General features: G+C 39.3%; 1 protein-coding gene across 1 annotated transcript in view; it reads left to right on the forward strand.

Moving 5' to 3' along the window:
• GRIK2 (glutamate ionotropic receptor kainate type subunit 2) overlaps window positions 1-23,970 on the forward strand; it is a 521,506-nt gene that overhangs the window by 191,792 nt on the left and 305,744 nt on the right. The window lies entirely within an intron of this gene.

Raw genomic sequence — 23,970 nt, forward strand, 5'->3', positions numbered from 1 at the left:
TCAAAAAATAAATATATAGATAAATATACATTTATTTATATATCTATTTATTTTAACAGTATATTTAATTGCAAAATGATGGATTCATTAGAAATAAATTATTGAACAACGAAAGTGTCTTGATTACAAAGAAAATGTGTTTTAGTAATTTAATATATTAACTATTAGAGGCATCGGCATTCGGCATCATTGCCGGCTATTTTTGAAGTACTCCGTACGGACCGCCTGTCATTCCTCGGCCACATGTCCAGCCGCAAACAATGGTCTTGTTCATTTTTTACGGGTCCGTTTACGATAGGGCTGTAGATTCAGACATAGTGTGCACTGTGCAGCCGCATATCCTATACTTCCAAGCATACACACGAACCACCAAAAATACCGCCGCACAATTACAGCCGCAAATACAGCCGCACAGTTACAACGTCTGAACCGAGCCTAAAGGGGTATTCCAGGGAAAATTAACTTTCACCTATCCACAGGATAGAGGAAAAGTAGGGGATCTTGAGGGGGGGTGTAGTCCTACCCCTAAACTCCCCGACAATCTTCCTATGTGACCCAAGACGGCTCTGTTAGGAAAAGAGCCCTGTGTCAACACATGACTCGGGGCTCTACTCATTCCTATGGAGTGTTTGAAAGCGCAGAGTACGACCCTATTCATAACAGAGCCGTCTTGGGGCTGATATGGAGATCGTCAGGGATTCAGGGGTAGGACCCACCGCTATTTCATACTTTTCCCCCCTGTCCTGTGGAAAGGAGAAAAGTTAATTTTCCCTGGAATACCCTTTTAATATTACCTTGTCATTCACACAAGTGCCTGTGTTTTGCTTCATTGCATTTTATTAGCCTTTGAAAGAATGACACAATATTGTAAAATGTAACATACAGCATTAGGCTATGTTCACACTGCGTACGATTCCGGGCGCATTTCGTACGCCGCCGTACATGTGCGGCTGAAACTACGGGCGTGGGAAAAATAGACATGCGGCCGGATGCGTACGAACCATGAACATACGCCCGTAGTACAGTTATGCTTCCCTAGCTTGTTTCGAAGCGATCTGAAACAGGTCAATTACTTGGAAATCTTTGCCCAGCCCAATAAAACTCACAGAACCTCTTGGATCGAAAAATCAAGTTCAATTTGGCTGAAATAAGTACTTCGTACGGGACCGCATGGAAATCCACGGCCGTGAGTTGGAACATTTCCGTCCTCAAACAATGGTCTTGTTCATTTTTCACGGCGCCGTATACAATCCGGTCGTAAGCTCATACGTAGTGTGCACTGTGCGGCCGTATATCGTATACTTTCAAGTGAATGCATCAACCTCAAAACTACGTGCGTATATTCGCGGTTCGCACTCTGGCCGGAATGATACGTAGTGTGAACATAGCCTTAAGTATAAAGAACCTCTCTCAGCAAGTTACAGTTCTTGTCCTCTAAATCAGAAATCAAGAATATTTCTAAAAACATTTAGAAATACCTGTATTCTTATTTCTGAACTTTTCTAAGGGAACACCTTCATTACAACCCTGACCTGCACGTTGAATTCTTTTATTACAGCATTAGAAACACTTGTCACTACTACCGTATACTGTGTTTCATTTACTAACTCCTTTCACCATCTGTTGGGGGACTCTTACACTCTTGATGACTCTGTATAAAATGTGAATTGATCCTGTTCTCTTAGCACTAATTCTAGCCAAGAAAAGTTATTTCACTATACATGCAGATGTGATGTATCCATTATTGTACCCAGAGGTGCACTGTAGCAATTCTTTTAAAATGCCAGCTCCTCCCAGATCCAATGTGCCAAAATCTTTTGAATGGGGATTTTTCCTACCAAGACATTATGCATGCATACTGCAGTGTGCCAGCAGGAGTAATAGCATGTGCTAAATCTACATCAACACTCACAGATCAAACTGTGTCTCATTCTCCATCTGTCCTGTGCATTTTTGTAGCTACTTCAAAGACTACATATACTCTTTCGCATGAGAAATTCAATGTCTAGTACATCTATTTTCTTGAATTCCCTTTTATCTATTCTAGATAGCCTCTTCTGAAAAAGAAAAAAAAAACTGCAGCAGTATATAATTTTCTGTTCAGAACATGAAAAAGCTTCTCAAATATTTCACCCTTTCAAATCATACTTTACTTACGCTATGTTAAACAGCCTATCTCATTTAGATATTTAATCAATGAAAAGACAATTCCTATATTTATTTTAACAGATTATTGCCGTGCGTTTCTTTGTTGGAGTACTTCTAGGCTATGTTCATACACTATAAAACAAAAGTACAATACAAGTCAAATAGGTATAAAACATGGAAGTATTTTGGATCTAATAATTTATTACATTAAAGTCTATGATCATTGACAACATCGCTAAATAGATCCGGACAAATCAAGTTAAAATGTATCTGCCGTTATAAAAAACTTTTGATATGTCATATAGACATGCCAAAAGTTTTGATCGGTCCGGGTCTGAGTGTTCAGATCTGTAACGATCAGGAGATAGAGCCGGGAGAAGATGCGCTGCAGCGCATTCACTCTCTGCTCTCAACATATAATGGGCTTCTACGGAGCCCAACTTTTTTTTTTTAACTCAACGCAGGGAGAGGAGGCACTGCAGCTGTTGTCCTCTCCCCGCTCTATCTACCAAACTGTCGGCTCTGAGCACATAGACCTGGATCAATGAAAACTTTTGACATGTCTCTGTGACATGTCAAATTTTTTTTTATAAAGAAAGGTACACTTTATGGTCACTCTACGTAAAGCTACGGTCGTAGTTCTCACCGCAGAACTACGGCCGTAGTTTTGAGGAGTTGAACATAGCTTTATTTGCAATGGGATCCCGGCCGGAGCGTACACACATCGTATACATCGTATCCAATGCGGCGTCGGAAAAAACTGACATGTCAGAGTTCTGCGGCTGAAATTAAGTGAATTCGTCGGCAGAAAGACCTGTCAGTTCACACAGTGAAGCAAGTGGCTCTTGCGGCCGGATGGATCCCGGCCGGGGTCACAGAACGGCCGGTCTGTTACGTAGTGTGAACATAGCCTAAATCTATTTTGCTGATAATGCTATTAGGATAATAGAGAAAATAGTTTTAATCACTCACATCCCATATGCTAAGGAGCTGTGGGGCGCTCATTGGTTATTGGGAAGCATCCTGGATCTAATGGTGCATTTGGACAAAACAACTATTGGTGACAGATTCGCAATAACAATCGCATTTCAGCTATAATCAGCGAGCGAGAAATCGTTCATTGTGATCTTTCGACATGTTCTCAATTCGTCGTTGGTCAATCACTGAAAATTTGCAGATCGCTTCATCTAAACAGTCTTTCACAGATTCCCTCTATGTGTGAGATGCGATCTTAAAATGATTGCAAAAACTATTTTTTCTAACGATTTATCATTTTGTCTAACGCTGATCATTATAACAACTATATAATCTTTCGTATCATGATATTCACAACACATTTGATATGTTGATGCATCTGTACATCTGAATATGCAATATCCCACATCATATTGCTCGAGCTAGGGGTAGATCATGATTAAGAGTAGTAGGCAGAATTCGTTAGATCAAGGACTCCCACAAGTCTTTCTACGCCAAAAGAGTCCGTCTTTTGATAATGACGGACTGTATTAATAATCATGAACCCTGATTAATAATGTCTATCATGATCAAAAATGGATGTTTTTTTTACTTTAAAAAGACATTGTGGGAACATCACCCAAACCTTAATTTCTTGGTGCACGGTCTTCTGCTGGTTTAGAGGTTTTAAGTTGCATGTGATTGCAGGACCTTGCACTTAGAAGTAGAAGAAGAGGTGCTGAAGGTTTGTAGACAACAACCAGAGACACCTTCTTGATTAAGGCATACTGCTAAAATGTTGTCAGCAAATTAGCATACAGTAGATGGGTAAGGTAACACAGTGTGATTTTGCGTCTGTTATTGCCAACGGCCATTAAAAAACATATCACCTACATGAAATCTCCTATGATGTAACCTCCATTTGAGAGAAATGAATTGCATTATGATGTTCTTACGAAGGTTATATAAGACCATAAAAAAGTTGCCTATTATTTACCATTGACGGCCGTCTATAGTGATCATTATAGACATCATTGGCAAATAAAGGATGTCTCTTTGACGGCTGCCAGCCATGATGACCACAAAATCATGTTGTGTGAACTAAGCCAGTGATTAAAGGTTTGTTTCCCCTGTTATCCTAGCAGTATACTCAACAATATCATAGATATGATGTTCACACAGTGTATTCTTTTTTGACAAAAACTACCATTTTTGCCGATTCCAACAGCGCCCATTCTATGGGTAACAGTGACTGCTGTGCACACAATATATCACAGAATGTTCCCCCGATGTTCCCCTACGGCTGTAGAAATAATTGACTTGTCAATTATTTCCAGCCCGAAGACTGTGATTAATGGCCATTAACACAAGCCGTTCTCATGGCTGTACATTGTATCAAGCTCAATGGTTAATTGAATTGCAGGCACACTTAAAGGTGCCTGCAATTCAAATAACCATTCCGTAATGTTTCTGTGGCCGATATGGCAGTATGGGCCCCAGGAACATTTAAAAATTGCATCCATTGCTGCGCTGTAATACAACGGCCGTTGTATTACAGTGTGTGAACATAGCCTTAGACAGATTCCTCAGGATCTATTTAGCATTGATAATAATTTAATGGGACCAAAACTGACAGATTTCCTTTAAAATGTATAATATTTTGTTGATATGACTTATTATAGTAAAGTAGACCATGCATTGGCATTTTCTCAGTGGAGATCGATATGTCTGCAAATCCTTTTTACATTTGTAGTCCGGTGCTGATGACAGTCTGACAGAAGTTAAGTACAGACATAAACTGCAATATGAAATGTGTAAACAACTTGGAAACATACTCATGAGCATGTCACTAGCTGAGCTGGTCCGGTTAGTATTTGAAAAAGATTCTGCAATTTTTTAAATGTATGAATGACTTTCACACGTGAGTTTTGGTATTGGCGCAATATTACGTATGCAAAACAGGCACAGGGCAGATTCAGTTCCCCTTGTTGAACAGTCAGTGTCCTGACAACTGTAGGGACCACTTTTTCTGATATTCACATGCAAAATGTACAGTATCTTTGCAAGTACCTGGCTAGTACCTGGCTAGTAACCCTTTCATGCTTAGTATTATTATCAGGATGATAAATATGGAAATGCCCCCACAGTGCCATCTGGCCTGCCTGCTCCTTTCATATTCAATGGAGTGGGTGGACTGGATTACGCTATGGGGGATCCTAACAGTGCTCCCGGCAGCAGATAACACCGAATAATAGTGCGAGATTGGCACCAAGTAGGTCAGAGGAGATTCGTCTAACCTGCTGATAGTTCCCCTTTAATATAATAATGAGCTACATTAAAGTCTGTGGAAAAATTTCAGTCTGCTCACACTATATTTTTTTTTTTACAATTGCTGCACAAATAGCTGTTTTTCCAATAGTCATTAATGTAGCACATTACTAGGTCACATTTTGTACCTATGTTGCTGTTCTATTTTGCTTATATATTACTGTGTGTAAACATAGCCTAAAAAACAAACCAACAAAAACCTCTTTTGTGTTGCCATATTCTCACAGTTATCCATTTTTTGGCAGACAGAGTTACATGAGTTATATTTCTTTTTTTCCCGATGTTAACCAAGCAGAATAAAAAAATATTCGCTTTAAATTACAGGCTTATTCGCATGGGGAGAGGGCACCTCCTCCTGTCAAATCAATCAGTACTGACCACGGCATCTATAGGGTTAAACAGCTGATGGTTAAAAGGGTTAATGGGGTTATCCAGCGCTACAAAAACATGGCCACTTTCTTGCAGAGACAGGACCACTATTGTCTCCAGTTCAGGTGTGGTTTTCAATTAAGCTCCATTCACTTCAATGGAACTAAGTTGCAAAACCTGCACCCAAACTGGAGACAAGAAAATGGCTATGTTTTCCTAACACTGGATAACCCCTTTAAAGAACATGTCCCAGTGCTGCATGAAAGTGCTCACCAATTAGCCACCATGATGGCTTCGGATCATTAAAGGGGTTGTCCAGCGAAAATCTTTTTCTTTCAAATCAACTGGTGTCAGAAAGTAATATAGATTTGTGATTTACTTCTATTAAAAAATCTCCAGTTTTCCCATACTTATTAGCTACTATATGTCCTGCAGGAAAAGTTGTTTTATTTTCAGTCTCTGTCTCTGTTGTCTCTGCTGCCATCTCTGGCCGAGACAAGAACTGTCCAGAGCAGGAGAGGTTTTTTTATGGGGATTTATATATAACCGAGACAGAGTTCCTGTCTCAGCCAGAGATGTCAACAGAAAACATTGTGTCAGACTGAAAATAAAACAGCACTTCCTGCAGGACATACAGCAGCTAATAAGTATGGGAAGACTTGAGGTTTTTTTAATAGAAGTAAATTATAAATCTTTATAACTTTCTGATATCAGTTGATTTGAAAGAAAAAGATTTGCGCTGGACAACCCCTTTAAACCCCTTAAAATAATCCACCTCAAAATTAAAGCAAATATTCCAACATTTAAATCTAGTCCAGGATATTACTTTAAATGGCATCCATATTTAACTTTTCAAGAATTCATTGTCAAACATGTAAAACAGTTTGCCAGGTTTCATGTACATTGCTTTTTATTTGCATATAAATTCTTTTTAAAAGCCCAGCTGTGAGCATGGAGCCAAGGCTACTGCTGATAATTCATTTTAGTAGAAAGACAATTGAAAATTCATTGATATGTATGCGAATATTGAATATTGCAATACATCTAACTATAACACTTCAAATGCCTTCTTAATATAATAGCAGCATTGACATATACTGCACTGTATGTATGTTTATAGGAATGAACAATTATGATAATATAATTTCTTACTAGATTAAAAGCCAACAGGAGGGAAAACTCCAAGAGAACAAGTATTCTCCATAAAATAAGAGATACTATTTGTTCTATAATATACAGTGGTGCCTTGGATTACAAGCATAATTCGTTGCGGGACCGTGCTTGTAATCCAAATCCACTCTTAAACCAAAGCAAATTTTCCCATACGAAATCATTGAAATGCAGACAATTGGACCAGGACCAGACCAGGACCATGCATAGGTTGACAGTATCCTAAAGCCAGCAGCATAATGTTGTTACTGTATTACACTCCCCATATGGTTGTATTTAGGTAACTTCTGGTTAAAAATCCATAACTAGCCCTTGTTCTGTCTGTTAGTATGCTCTGCAGGGGTGATTGATAGTCAAAGAGGCTTCTAACGGGGCTCTTTGCGTGTCAATCAACCCCGCAGAGTGTGGACAGGCAGAAAGCTGTGTTTAGTTATGGGCTGAATCCTCAAAAATAGTTTCAGAGACAGCACTTCAGGTGAAAAAACTTGATTCTTTATTCACATCCTACTACGCGATGTTTTGCCTGTTCCTCAACCTTTCTCACGTATAGTGATGAGCGAGTACTAAAATGTTTGGGTGCTCGTTACTCGAGAAGAATATTTCCCCATGATCGGGTGCTCGTTTCGAATAATGAACCCCATTGAAGTCAATGGGAAACTCAAGCATTTTTTAAGGGGACCCAGGCTCGGCCCAGGAAAGATTGCGAGAAAACCTGTCAACCTCAGAAAATGATGAAAATACCACGGAAATGGACATGAAACAGCAGGGGCAGCATGCCTCTGATGCTGCCTAATCGCATCATAATCACAGTCGATCACCACAGTGGGCAGCTAAGATTGTGGTAGCTGCACTGCAAGTCCCAGCCAGTAGCCTGGAGTACTCGAAGCAAAATAAAAAGTTTAAGCCCTTACAAGGGCTGTTGTGTTCTTTGTCTAGTATCCCTGCCTACAGGAACGCTAATTCCCTTCCTAACACTGTTTCTGGCAGCAGTCGATCACCACAGTGTGAAGCTAAGATCATGGTAGCTGCACTGCAAGTCCCAGCCACCAGTCTGGAGTACTCCAAAAAAAAAAAAAAATGTTAAGACCATACAAGGGCTGTTGGATTCTTTGTCTAGTACCCCTGTCTACAGAAACTCTAATTCCCTCCCTAACGCTCTCCCTGACAATTAACAGTTCTGTCCCTAATCTCTTCCAGCATGCATATGAGGCGAGCACCGCCGGCCCAGATTCTTATATGCCCGGATCATCTGATCTGGCCAACCAATCGCTGTTATCGACATGTATGGGTCCTACGTCATTGCATGATGTACCAAAGAGTCTCCTGCATGTTTATTGGCTGAGAAATTGCACCCAAACTTGTAGGAAAAGGATGAGATCTTTTCGAGTATCACGAGATGCTCGTCCGAGTAACGAGTACCATACTCGAACAAGTATCATGTAGTATGATGTGAATAAAGAATCGCGATTTTTCACCTAAAGAGCTGCCTCTAGAGCTATATTTTGAGGATTGAGTCCAGACGGACAGGTCCCGTTTTATGAGGCGTGCACTACTTCCTGAACTGCTTTATATACTTATCGGTGCTGTTCTAGTGTATTTTTGTAGTTACAGGCTGGACACGGCCAAGATGACTAGTTCCCACCTCTCTCCCTGCTCCGCATGCCGCATTAAAAGATGTTAGTCAGGATATGAAGTCACGGAACAAGGAACCCCAGACATAGTGGTGGTGGTAGTGTGTGTGTGTGTGTGGGGGGGTATTACAGCTTTACAGCATCTATTAGGTGCGACCAGGAACTTAATCAGCACAATTGTGCTGATTGGTTCCCTGTAAGTTTTTTTTCTGATATGTTTTACACTAAAGACCATTTTTGTAGCCTGTTATTCTATTTTATCTTTTCTTTTTTTGTTAACTGCGATTTTCACAATCTAAAGTCTTACTGTAATTTAAAAATACTGAACGCTCAGACCTTCAATGATTGCTAAACATAGCCAGAAACAGTCTCCATTATAAGAAGCCCATCTCCAGCAATAAGTCGGATTGAGCCTCGGGTCACAGAACTGGCAGATGCGATACAGATGATTTCTTCTCCCCAAGTGAATTATTTTAAGGCTTTTGTATTTTGAAACCTGTAATAAGGGCAAGCAGGGCAGCAATAGGCAGAGGACTGGGCCTCTATAGTGGTATTAGTAATACTAGTTTTTGTATGGCACATCTTGTTCAACAGCAGTATGGTCATAATATTTAATCACTGTGATGTGTGGTCCTGTTATTGTGGAAACATTATCTGATAATTTTATAAGCATACGCTATTTATTTTTTATTTATTTATAAAAAAAAATTGGGGGGGGGAGGAATATGCTGAAAGACTTGTACCCTGTTTTAGCACTATAGTCATGCTCCAAGCCTTCAAGTAAATTGAAATCATAAAAGCACTCAGACTAAGCATAAAAACTTAAAAAACTAGGTCATACTCAAAAGGCGTCACTTATATATAAACTAATTACATGTTTTTATGTAGTGTATTTTATCAGGGAATAGCTAGTTTTATTAAAGAGTAAGAATTCCTCTTTCTTTTTTGACCAAAGAATAAGTCCATACACTTTGGCACTCTATTATCTAGTCCCAAGAGGATCAAAACCTTAAGGGGTTGTCCAAGAGTTTGAAAATTGAACCTCCCAGCAGAAATTAAATTTTAAAATCCTTCTCTTCTCCAGCATCAATGTTTTGGTAATTCCCACTAGTCTATTATTTTTAACTTTGCTACAAAGATGACATCATGTCATTGACTGAAGTTATCATGTGGATTTTCTTGACATCTTTACTGCAGCAAAGTTAGAAAAAAATCAATGGGGACCAAATTAAAATTGTGGCTGAAGCAAGAAAGGATGTAACAAGTGTAAAATGGGTATTAAAAAAAATGCATTACATAACCTGCTATTGGTCTTTATTTAATGTGACCCTATGTGAATCTATATCGGGTGGTCCTCTCCTGCTATCAGTAGCTGGGAGGCGTGGGTAGTAGCTGCCCTCTGTGGGCTCCTCTCTGTTGGTTACTTTACCATTTAAATACTGCTGTGAAAACTGTCAGTGGCATTTCAGTGGCTTTTCATACCTTTCCCCTGTGGTCCAGTGGCTGGATCGGCTCCTCACAACAAGGCAGCCCTGGTCCTTCTCTATGCATGCTGGGATCAAAAATTTGCATATATTGTATGTACCAATAGAAAGTACAGATCATGGTGCAAAAAAAATTACATCTCAAAAAGCCCCATAGAGCAAAAAATAAAAGCATTATAATGATGGCAATTTTTAACACATTTAGTTTTTTTTAGTTTTTTTTTAAAGGTTTTAATTTTTTTAAAGCAGTAAAATAATATAAAAGTTATGTAGGTTGCCTATTGTTGTAAGGTCCAAATGGTAATGCAAAAAATAAGGGCTCATATGGATATGTACCTGTAGGTGTAAAAAAGAAAACACTTTTTTAAACATGAATAACAAAAGTGTAAAAAAAAGTCACAGACAAGCCCTTTGAAAATTTTATCTAGATTGCTTCATACCTTGGCAACATGTAAAGTACAAGTACACCACAGCTGCTTGGGTCTTGACTAGAGATGAGTGAACCGGGTTCGAGTCCATCCGAACCCGAACGATCGGCATTTGATTAGCTGGGGCTGCTGAACTTGGATAAAGCTCTAACGTTGTCTGAAAAACATGGATACAGCCAATGACTATATCCATGTTTTCCACATAGCCTAAGGGCTTTATCCAAGTTCAGCAGCCACCGCTAATCAAATGCCAAAAGTTCGGGTTCGGATGGACTCGAGCATGCTCGAGGTTCGCTCATCTCTAGTCTTGACCCATCATGCCATACATGTACAGCATGCTAACAAAGCAAGACTATGAAACAAGCTCAAGAGCTGAGCATGCTTGATAGATGGCAGGTCCAGGTGTTATGAGCAGCAAAAACAATGCAAATGACTGACATAAGCAATCACAGAATTTAAAAGGTTTCATAATAGTAGCTGTGCTTGTCAGATGCCCAATTGGCAGCATGTAACATGACTAGTGATCCTAGTATCCTTTGTGTGTGCTCAGTATTAAAGCTCTAACGTTGTCTGAAAAACATGGATACAGCCAATGACTATCTCCATGTTTTCCACATAGCTGTTTTCCACATAATAGTAGCTGTGCTTGTCAGATGCCCAATTGGCAGCATGTAACATGACTAGTGATAAGCGAACACCCCGATGTTCGGTTCCTGTTCGCTGAACATTCACGAACAAATACTATATACAGTAGAAGCGTAAATTTTTATTTGCATTCAATAGCGTACAGATTGCGTATGTTTCAGTCTAGAGTAACAGACATGCGTACAGATTATCAAGCGCAAAGCGTAAAATTACGAAGTGGCGTACATTAGCAAGTTCAAATGTGTTTGAAAATGATTGTTATAACCGTTCGGAATATCGAACAAACTGTTTGTGATCTGCGAACATGAACAATTAGCGTCAGGTTCGCTCATCACTAAACATGACCACTGGGCGACAATCAGTTACCATGCCAATCAGAGACATTCTGAAGGTCTTCGTGCCTGCCCTGGTGAGATCTTCTAATGCAGCCTGCCTCAAGCTGTACCGACAAAGCGCCGATTGAACTGGTCAATGCAATGAAATATCATTATATTAATCCATAGAAGCAATTTAATGATTGCTTGAATAAATTCCATAGTGGGACCTAAAAAGCAGTATTAAACTTACTTTGCAAATTTGCTAAACATGGCGGCCGCAACACCGAACGCACATGTAAGCTTACTGTACTGTCTTTTGGCGGGAGCAAAGGATTATCCATAATCCCTTGCACCCATCCAATCACCTGTAAGCCCCACTGTGATGTCAGCAACCCCCTCCCTTACCCTCTATATAAGGTGATTGGCTTCGTGGAGGCGGCCAGTCGGCTGTGTATAGTGGGGAGTAGGTTTCAGCAGGCAGTTAGAGGAGGGAGAGAAATACAGAGAGATGGGGACAGAGAGGAGAGGAGGATATAGTGGATGGTTTTCTGTGGGAGCAGTGAAGCCATTGTCCAGTATACCAAGTCACTGGGTGCTGGGTGTGCATTATACCAAGTCACTGGGTGCTGGGTGTGCATTATAGGAAGTCACTGGGTGCTGGGTGTACATTATAGGAAGTCACAGTGAACACAGTGTCCATCTTAATAACTCACTGGGTGTTCATTTACCAATGTCCACTGCAGTCCTGGGAGAAAATTGATATTACGCTGCTGATCCACCAACGTCCACTGCTGTCCATGGCAAGAATTGAAAGAATGATTGACAGACTGACTTAAAAAAAAAAAAAAAAGACATTTTCCAACTTTTGACACAGCAACGGGTGTTGAAAAAATCACTTTGTATGCTATTCGTGAATGCGTGCGAACATTCCGCGAAGCAAATTTCTGAGTGATTCACTCAAATTTTTACCTTAAAATAGTACAATCTGGAAAAAAATCAGCATTCAAATGAAGCTTGCTCCATATGTAAATTAGCGCTTTAAATTTACAGGGATGTCTCTTTCTTTTTTCAGTTATGCTGGCCATATCCTTATTTTGTCTTGAGTGATTGAGTGCTTGTTATGTCCCTTACATGTCAGTTTATGCCTTAACGACCATTTACACAATGATCATGGATGTCACTCAATTGAGTGTGGGAGGAGTGGGGGCACGGCTATCATGACTGGAAAAGAGAGGGGAGACATTCCTGCGAGTATAAAATTCAAAATTACATATGGCACAAGCTGCATTTCTGGATTGGGACACCCATTTTACAGTAAAAAGATGTTGTTTGACTGCTGGTCACCTGCTTTATAAGGAACCAAGGGCTATTTATAGCACTCTGTGATTTGATATTATTGTATAAAACAAAATTGTGTAAAAAGTAATGCCAGTATAATGAGCCTAGCGTCTCTTATATTTTCTCCAAAGAGATTATATTGTATTTGAATGCCTTATTACAGGACGTGTGCACTGTACCTAATACATCCTGAGTCCTGACTGAAGAGAATGTTAGAAGGTGAGCTAAAGTGCAGATTACATGTAAGAGTGATTATATATAATAGTTAAGCTGCCCGATAAAGTGTACAAAAAGAGAAGATGAATACAGAAAATATTCAGGTCTCCTAAGGATTCCTGTGGACAATATCCTGGCTTCAGCACAGTCTCATTCCATGGATGAATACACATAAGTCTATTACTGTTTGCTCTCTATAGAGTGCTTATCCTCTAAACATTGAAACCACAGCAGGATATCCTGCTGTGGTAAAGCTTACAATGTATACATTTGATCACTCATGATAAAATTTTGTTTCCAATAATGGAATATCTTAATTATGTTGTATTAACCACCAAATAACAGTGCAGGATAGTATTATTTAATTCCTATGTCTATTTACTTTTATGTTTTTAATGCTAGCAATAAACATATAGTAAATACCTAATGTTTATTACTCTTTCAGCCCATTTCTCATTTCTTTGTAGTACCTGGAGCTTAGTGTAAGACTACATTTACACATTGGCTATGTACATACAACGTAATATTTTAGTAAAGAACGGATGCTGATTGCAATGGAATCAGCATCTGTTTTTTACTGCAGGGGTGGCACTGCATTTAAGTCAATGCAATGCTGCCCGCTGTGTTCACACAGCATTATGTTCGGGGAACAACATCCGGAAATAATAGCTGTTGACACAATGTAAAGTGCAGCAGCGGCCGCACATTACATTGAAGTGAATGGCTAATTGATTTGCGGCACACCTGATGGTGCCCGCAAATCAATAGTAAAAAAAAAGAAAGCGTTCCTGCACTCGAACGTCCTAAATGCAGCCCGGCGGACGCAACAGTAACGGACGCTGTTAAACGTTGTGTGAACATAGCCATTCAGTAATTTTTTAGGGCCGTATATAATGTCCACAATTGATTCTCTCAGGCTATGTTCCACAAAGTATTTTTGATCAGTATTTTGCAATGAAAACAAGGAGTGGATTGAAAATACAAAAAGGCTATGTTCAATTACTGTTGAAATTTAGTGGATGACGCCATTTAATGGCAAATAATGGCAAATAACGGCCACTAAATTTCAACTGTGTGTGAACATAGCCTTTCTGTATTTTTATTCCACTCCTGGTTTTGGTTGCAAAATACTGAGCAAACATACTGTGTGTGAACTTACCTTCAATCCACAAAAACTTTTCCATGGTGCATTCGTAATTCATATGGCAGCCAAAACAGAGGTATTGGCTGTAGAAACGTCCTGAATGCAGCCCAGCACGTTTGAAACCAGCATAATACAGACCCCAAAATGCAGCAATAGGCTATGTTCACACAACGTTTTTTCCGCTCCTTTTGAAATTAAGTCCGTTATTTTGAATCTAAAATTACAAACGTCATTTAGCTGTCTTGCCTCCCCTTAGTGCAATGACTAGTGTTTGCTCATTATTTTAGTTTGGGATTACTAATTGGCCTTTAAATGTGGCTTAATTGAAAAGTTTAGTAAATTTAATAGTAAAAAGGGAGAAAGCAGTGAAAAAAGAAAAACTGTGTGAACAACTAATAAAAAACGTCCACTGTTTGCAAAAGACATCCGAAAATAATGATCCTGTTCATTATTTTGACGTCCGTGGTAAAAAACGTCCGTTATTCAATACATTGTGCACATTTGACGTCCATCTTCCCATTGACTTCAATGCATTGCCATTGCAGTCAGTTAAATCGCAGCAAAAACGGAAGTTTTTTTAATTAGCAAAATCAGCCGCCTTTTCTCTATTTTTGACGTTGTCTGAACATAGCCATACATTGACTTTGTAAAAAAATCTGTTTACCAGAGAAACTATCCAAGATTCCAGAGTTTTAATCGTAATTTATGACTTTTAAATTTTGTATCATAAAGAAATTAGGTTGTTGCTGTTTATTGCACAATTTAAATTGAAAAAGCGTGTTGTAACTTTGCAAATGTACTCATGTACTCTTAGACTAAAAAGCATCATTCACTGAAAAAAGGGCTGTCATGAACAGAGATGAAAGTTCCACTTGGGAAATCAAGCAAAGAAAGTTACTTTAGGACATATGTACCTTGTTGTGATAAAATGCTAGAGCGCCATTTTATTGTGGGAGAAATGAAACGCTTTAAAATTGCTTCACAATATGCTTAGCAGTCCGTAAATCAAGGAGCAATCAAGGTTTTCATTAGAAAAGGTGCGAGTCATGAATTATTCTTTGCAGATTAGCTGTTGGTCCAGCTTTTTTTTTTTCGGAAATCATTCCATCACGGTATATTCTTAGTAGATGTGGCGTATGATCCGAAGGTTTATACTTCCAGTAATTACGGCTGACATCCAGTAAACATAATTCAAATAAATGAGAGGATTAGTCTAATTAGGTCTAAAGTGATCCAATACATGTCACTCACTGTAAGCGAGGTCGCTATTAAAAGAAAAGAAGTACAATAGTTGATGAACATGTTGGATCATGGAGTGTTTCTTTCCCTGCGATTAACAGGAATTGATGTCATGTTTATTTTGTTTTTGCATTTAAAACTAACGTACTCAATATTCGAAGTACTTAGTACACAAGTATCAAAAGTTGTCTCAGTATTAAAATTGTTACACACGTAGAGGGAGATTTATCAAACATGGTGTAAAGTGAAACTGGCTTAGTTGCCCCTAGCAACCAATCAGATTCCACCTTTCATTTTCCAAAGAGTCTGTGAGGAATGAAAGGTGGAATCTGATTGGTTGCTAGGGGCAACTGAGCCAGTTTCACTTTACACCATGTTTGATAAATCTCCTTAATAGTCTGTGTGATCGATAAACAGATGAATGGGTTCCTATATCTTATTATAAGGCTATGTTCCCACTACAGGATTTAGGACCAAATGACGGTAGTCTATTGATAATGGTGGTTGCAAATAATGTTTATGATTAGTGATGAGCGACCGTGTTCGGAAATGTTTGTATGTTCGTTCAAGCATGACACTAATTGTTTGTGTTCGCTGATCACAAACAATTGATTTGATGATTGGAATGGTTATAACCATCATTTTCAAACATGCGAATGTTTATCTCGGGATGTTCGAAACTGTGTATGTTTCCTCACACCAATTTGAAAAAGCCAGTGAACATGTGGGGAAGGAAGGGCACATCAGGTAATGTAGTAGCCATGTTCACTACTGGCATTACTGTGATTGGCTGTACGGTTAGCGTCATTACGTACAGAACGTTACGTACATGCTATAAAAAGCAACAATGAAGCGAATGTTCTCAGTCTTTCCTGATTTTTTTGCCGTTCAGTAGGGAGAGTGAAACAAGCAGGGACAGCATTTGAATTTAGTTAAGCAGTAATATTCACAGTGGTAGTTAGTCAGTGTAAGGAGGGCGAGCTGACTGAGTAGGGCTTAGAATGTTGTGAAATTGTCAGTGTAGGGAGGATGACAGAACCCAGTGCTTTAGCACTATAAGGATTCATCTCTTAACCCTGTAGTGACCAGGCGTCCTCTGTGGAAAAAAAACTTAAGAACCCAACAGTCCTTTTTAGGGCTAATATATATATATATATATATATATATATATATATATATATATTTATTTATTATTATTATTTTTTTTTTCCATTTATCTTTTTGTCTGGCTGTGCTGTGTGCCAGTATATACACACAAGTGAATAAAAGATACGCTAATGCTACGCAATTAAGTTATTACGTATTCTACGATAATCTGTACACATGTGCGTAGACCGAAACATACGCTTCTACTGTATGTTTGTTATTGGTTCCTGAATGTTCAGCGAACACAAACCGATTTTTTTTTTGTTTAAGTTTGTGTTCAAGATCCAAACCGAACATCAGGATGTTCACTCATCACTATTCATGATCATTTGATGTTGACGACCGGCATTTTGACAGCTGCCCTAAAAGACGGCTGAGGAATCTTGTTAAAGGAACACTGCCCTAATCTCTAGGGATTATGTATAACATGCATAGGCTCCACTATGAATATGCTGGGAATTAGGTTTAGTTTATGCTCACCTGACTGTTTAGGGGCAGCTGTAAGTTGAAATGTTACAATATCAAAACCTCTATATCTCAGGAAATGGAGGGGGAGGGGTGCATTGCGATCAGGACATCAGAGGCTACAAAATATATAAAATGTATTTCTGATCCTTAATATTGTAGGTGGATATGAGCTGTATAATACAGCCAGCACAGCTCTTGCACCATTGCAGAACTGTGATAGCTCATGGGAACTGCATAGTTTTCATGACATACTGTTATGCCTCAGGGCGGGAAGGATTAAGGTTCTATATTTAACAGTACCTTTTCCTGATGCTTATATAGCATTAATGTATTCTAAAACCCTGTACAGGGATTGTCAATACTTATATCAGTCCTTGTCCTAGTTGGAACTCTAAATCCAATTTCTAATTGAATAATTGGGCCAATCGCAAAGAAAGTCAATCAATCTAGCAGCACGGTTTTGGAAGCAATGAGTGAGAGACATACAGAGAAGGACAATATGCAGATTCCAAGAAAATCTAATTTTAAGGCAGGATCTCCAAACTATAAAACAACAGTGCTAACTACTGAGCCACCATGTTGACCATATGCTGTTAAAGTAAACATAGAAAGGCAATGATCCGTTTTTTTCTGTCCATCTTCTTTTTTCATTCATCATTTTGCATTTTTGGTTCCTGTCATTACAGTGATGGTTGTTGGTACATAATTCTAATTCAGGCCCTTTTGGGTGTGATTTTTTTTAACGTCCATTGAATTTAGTAGTAAAGACGGTGAAAAGACTGTGTGCGAACAATCCATCGTTTGCAAAATGACATCCACAATTAATTGTCATGAACACTAATTTGACGACTTTTTAATTAAAGGGGTAGTGCGGCGGTAAAGAATTATTCACAGAATAACACACATTACAAAGTTATTCAACTTTGTAATGTATGTTATGTCTGTGAATGGCCCCCTTCCCCGTGTCCCATTCCCCCCCACCCGTGTACCCGGAAGTGTGGTGCGCTATACTCACCTGTCACGTGCCGACACCAGTCTCTGATCTTCAGCGAGTGACGTCTTCTTCGAGCTCCGACTGTCCCGAATGCCGGCCGCCCTCTGCAGCATCATCCGATGCTCAGCCGCGATTGGCTGAGCATAACTGTGCTCAGCCAATCGCGGCTGAGCACAGTTGTGATGCGGCGTAGGGGGGACGGGCGGCAACGACTCGGCTGTCCGTCCGTCCGAAGATGACATTTGGCACAAGATAGCGGACGGCCCTCGACACGGATCAGGTAATGTATAATGCACCAACACTTCCGGGTACACGGGTGGGGGGGGGACACGGGGAACGGGGCGATTCACAGACATAACATACATTACAAGGTTGTATAACTTTGTAATGTGTGTTATTCTGTGAATAATTTCTGAGCGCCGCACTACCCCTTTAAAGACACAATCAAAGGCCAATCAGTCCACCTGAACTCGAATAATGTTCCATTGGCCGTCATTGCATTGGAAGACACTAAAACATGCTAAACCACTAACGTTATTTGATACTCAAAATACTTTTTGTTGTTTTAAGTATCAAACAACGTCCAGAAAAAAAAACGTGAACATAGACTCACAAAAGTAACATACCTAAATACAGAACATATACTGTAGAACACATACAGTATGTTTTATATCATTCCATAGAAAAAGTGCCCAAAACCGTAAAAATGTTAGGTTGACATTTTTAGGTACTATGCTAGTTTTATGCTTTATTATGCCTCTGCGCAAACATTCGATTTATTTTCAAAATCTTTGGGTACATTATAATGTACAGTAAATACAGGATTTAAAAGCTTTTTATCTACTTGGTCAGACTGTGGTGGAAATGTAAATGAATGAATGAAATGAAAAATGTATATGATTTTTTTAACCTTAGAAGTACTACTTGATGTACTATGTTTTATTAGTATTTTTAAACATATAAAACATCCAACATTATAACAGTAATATAATAGTATATGAATTTGGATTAAGCATAAAATATATAACAGGAGAAATAAATATAACATTCAGGCAGAAAGTTGTAAACAGATTATGGCAATGCCATCCACATAGGAGGAGGCGTTTAGGTAACTTCCCTGTACAAAGAATCTAATGGTAAGGGTATGTTCACACTGAGCAAATGGGGCAGAAATCTGTGCCGGAACTCTCTACCACAGAATCCGGCCTGCTTCAGTGTCAGACTGCATCTCTATTGGTAGGTAGGGAGGACGGCACTCCAACAGTGGGGTGGTGCATGAGGTGGGTAAGTCCAGCGATAGGTAAATAGACGAACCCGGCACTCACCAGTAGATTTGCTTATTAATTCAAGTGCAGCAAACATCAGTGTTACAGGCAGGACATGTTTCGGCCATACATGGCCTTTATCAGCTAAATCTTACCTGATGAAGGCCATGTATGGCGAAACGCATCCTGCCTTTAACATTGATGTTTGCTGCACTTGAATAAATAAGCAAATCTACTGGTGAGTGCCGGGTTCTTCTATTTATCTATTGGAAGGCTTACGTGCCTCCGCTCTCCTCTCAAAGAATTAACATGTCAATTCTTTGAGCAGAGAGTGGAGGCACGCGAGGCCTCCAATAGAAACATTGTCTGACAGTGAAGCTGGTGAGATACCGCAATGGTGAGTTCTGCAACGGAATTCTGCGCCATTTGCTCAGTGTGAACATACCCTAACAGCACTACCATTGGCTGTCATTTACAGCTGAAACTCCTGGGTGTACGATCGGCAGGCATGAAGCCGTGGTGGAGGGTAATTTTGTGGATTGGCTGCTGCACAGTGCAATTAGAGTACAGACATAGAGAAAATGTCTGATATATATATATATATATATATGTATATATATCGTAGAGAAAAATTATTAACATTTATATGTCTAGGAAAGGTGCTCTCATCTTGCAAACCTCATTCACTGAACCATACAAGGTGAAAGTAAAAAGAGCAGTTTTAATCTAAATCAGGCTGTTTGTTCGTAATCCACGTATTGTTTATGAAGCTAGCAATACGACATTGTGTATCACCCTTCAAAGTAGACTAGATTAATTTTATGTGAAGGATCCTATCACAATTGATTGTTGCAGAAATATATGTCTTCTTTTAAATTCTCCACGGAGGCAATGTTGCTAAATTGCTTTCCTCAGACAAAACAAAGGTTTGCTTCCCATCTTACAAGAAGCTGAATTTGCCCATCACGAGCACATTAACTGTGTCTATCATTTCTGTTTAGAATTCCATTGTCACTTGAGAAACAATCTTCCACTTCACCAGCATGCCAGCTTACATGCGTTATATTTTTGTATTCATATTCCTCATGTAACAATTTTCCAGTTGCCTTAACAAAATCTATCAAATCTATTGTTATTTTCCTTTTACTTGAGCCAGAATTTTCTACTTTGCTTGTCAGTTTCTTTCTTAGCGATTGCCCAGCCTTCATTTATATTCTGGAAAGGTTTTGTTTCCCTCAGTTCTATCTACCATACCATAACTATGTCCTTTCTGTGACCTTCATTTTATCATTCTCTCGGTGCTAGACAAATTGTTCCAGTCACTAGTTTACATTTCAAACACAAATTCACACACGTGTGAGTGCACTAACTCTAGACTAGGGCTGAATATCAACATTTTTGTAGCTCTTTATTGCTAATGTCGAACTACCCTTTAGGGTAGCTTCACACGGGCGGGCTCGCTGCGAGATTCTCGCTGCGAGCCCGGCAGGTCCTGTCAGTTTCCATAAACTACATACTTGCTGCGGACCGCAGCGAGTATGTAATTGTACCGCGCTTAACTCCTTCTACTCCCGCCCGGCTCCCCCGCTGTAAGCAGCATACATTACCTCTCCTTGCTGCACGGGTCCGGCGTCCTGCTCTCCCGCCCGGCCAATCAGTGGCTGCGGCTGGGCAACACACTAATTGGCCGGACGGGAGAGCAGGACGCCGGACCCGAGCAGCAAGGACAGGTAATGTATGCTGCTTACAGCGGGGGAGCCGGGCGGGAGTAGAAGGAGTTAAGCGCGGTACAATTACATACTCGCTGCGGTCCGCAGCAAGTATGTAGTTTATGGGAACTGCCAGGACCTGCCGGGCTCGCAGCGAGAATCTCGCTGCGAGCCCGCCCGTGTGAAGCTACCCTTACAGTGTCTTAAAAACACAATCCTTATGTTAGTACATAACATGCCAAATTTTACTATTATATTCTATAAATATTGATTTTTAACCTTTTAAATCTCAAATAAAAATCTCTATAGCTGGCAACTGAGTTAAGCTATGTTCACACATCCTATAACTGACGGCCACTGGGTGGCATTCAGAACGTACTACTGTATTGGCAGCAGGAACATTATTTTTTTTATGATTGAATTGCAGGCAATATTGGGTATGCATGCAAATCAATTAACCGTTCACTACAATGTAAAGCGTCCGAACAGCGTCCAGAAATAATAGTCATTTTCATTGTTTTAACGCCCGTTCTATTGTTAAAATAACAATTTCAAAACACAGCGGCATTGCATTCACTTCATTGCAATTCGGCCCTTGCAGAAAAGAATGGACGCTCATTTCATTTCAATCAACGTCTGTTTATTAGAAGAAAAGAAACAAAATATGGATATAGCTTTAAAATGATTGTCCACAATCAATAATTGATCAATAATCAATAGTTCATCAGTGGATTACCCACACCCAGCAGATACAAAAATACCATACGATTATGACATTTAAAATAACATCCTTTATTGCCGCAATTTAACTGAATGCAATGCAATGCATTGAAGTCAATGGGAAGAAGGACGTCCAATGCACACAATGTATTGAAATATGGACGTTTTTACCGCAGATGTCAAGATAATGAACATGATCATTATTTTTGGATGTCTTTTGCAAACAGCGGACGTTTTTTGTTAGTTGTTCACACACAGTTTTTCTTTTGTCACATTTGTTCATTTTTATTTATTCATTTTTAAAATGGGAAAGGAAGATTTAAACTTCTATTATAGGATGGGATTTTTTATTTAAAAATTTCCCTTTTTTGACATTAATTTGCAGTCCCCTTAGGGGAATGCTATGAGCAATACTTTGATTGCTCATAGGGATCAATGCAGCACATATCTACTACATTGATCTATCCTATCTGTGATCGATTACTAAGGGCTACTGAAGGAATCCTAGTAAATTCCTGAGCCGGGACCAATGTCAGAACATCACCTAGGCCTGGCCGGTTAAGAATACCCCCACAAGACCAATGGGCACACCTTTTTAACTGCATTTGAATGCTGCTGTCAGTTTTGACAGAGGCATTTATATTGCTAATAAAATGGCTAACAGCTGGAAACAGCTCGATACATAGAGGGCTCATGGAGTCCTCTTGTCCTCTCTGTAACCCTAGTGACCCATGACAGAATAGGTACATGATGGGTCACTAAGAGGTTAAATTCTTTCTAAATTACATTTAGGCTAGAAGATGAAATTTACCTTTAAATACACATCTCTCTTATATATTTTAGCTGATCGCTGTAAAAACAAGCACCATGATTTTGTGCCAGGTAGATGCATAACGGCTTAATTAAAACTTGAATTATACGTACTTTGAAGCTGCTTTAAATCACAGGTTAAGTGGCTGAGATGCTTCATAAACCTCTAGAAGTAGATTTTCCCATCAAACTTTTATAAATGTAATGTATATGAACTGCTAGAAAGTTCAGAAAATTAATCTGCTATGTAGATATAGCCTTTAGCCTTTTATGAAATTTGATTTAAAAAAAAAAGAAAGAAAGAAAGAAATTATGCAAGGATGCTTACACTATTTCAACAATTAATATAGTTTTAGAAATAGAGATTAATTTGTCTGGTTCCAAAATGCCCGTCTAGGATTTAGATTTTTTTTACCTGTTCTTCTTTTCATAAATTAGCTTTAGACGCTATTAATGCACAGTCAGGACGTAAATCTTTCTTTTTGACATCTAATATTTATTTCCAGGATGAACTACACAGTCACTTGAAAATATTTTTAATACTTTTAACAAAGACAGCGTTTGGCCAGATTTATGAGCAACTTTGTAAATCAAAAAGCACTTTCAATTCCGTAAGGATTTGATCTTTACTAAATATGTTAAACAATGCAGTATTTTTATAATTACAATTTTAAATGTGGCTCTTCGGTAACAATAGAGACAGCATGTGTTTCTCTGCATGAAACCACATTCTCCGTCATACTAGTTTCTTATTTTTTCTACTCTTTTTTTTTCTTTTACAAAGCCCTGTATAATATCCCACTAATTTTTTTAAACATGTGCTTAAGTTCTACAGCTATTATAATTCAATTTTTAAACTAATTCGAACTTTAAAGGTTGTGTTTGAAAAATCAATAATGACCACAAATGTCTGTCCCCACAAACATACTGCTTTTTCTAGTGGCCTATATGTAATCTGTTTATCATATGATTCATAAGGCCATGTTCACATGGCGTAAGAGACCGGCCTTTCCGTGTCCCGGCCGGGTCACGGAGCGGCTGGTCTCTGAAAAGATCTTCCCGGCCGGTACTGCAGTACCGATATAAGGAAGAGCCCGGCACTCACCAAGTAAATGATGCTTCTTTATTGTAGTGTAGCAAACATATGGTACAAGGACGCGTTTCGGCCAAGCATGGCCTTCATCAGCTTAGGGGTGTACTGGCCGGATGATCTTTCATGCCGCAGAGTTCTGATGCGGGCGCATCCGTGCGTGCCCGCATCAGTACTCCCCACTGCGAACTATGAAGCAAGCGGCCGGAGACGCTTGCTTCATAGTGTGCACTGACATGGTTTTCTATTCAAGGAATTGCGGCCGCAGAAAACTGACATGTCAATTCTTTGCGGCGCCGAGGGGGATCCCGGACAGAGCCTATACGATGTGTATGTGCTCCTGCCGGGAACCCATAG

Source organism: Dendropsophus ebraccatus, chromosome 6 (assembly GCF_027789765.1).
Source record: "Dendropsophus ebraccatus isolate aDenEbr1 chromosome 6, aDenEbr1.pat, whole genome shotgun sequence".
NCBI classification, from domain to species: Eukaryota; Metazoa; Chordata; class Amphibia; order Anura; family Hylidae; genus Dendropsophus; species Dendropsophus ebraccatus.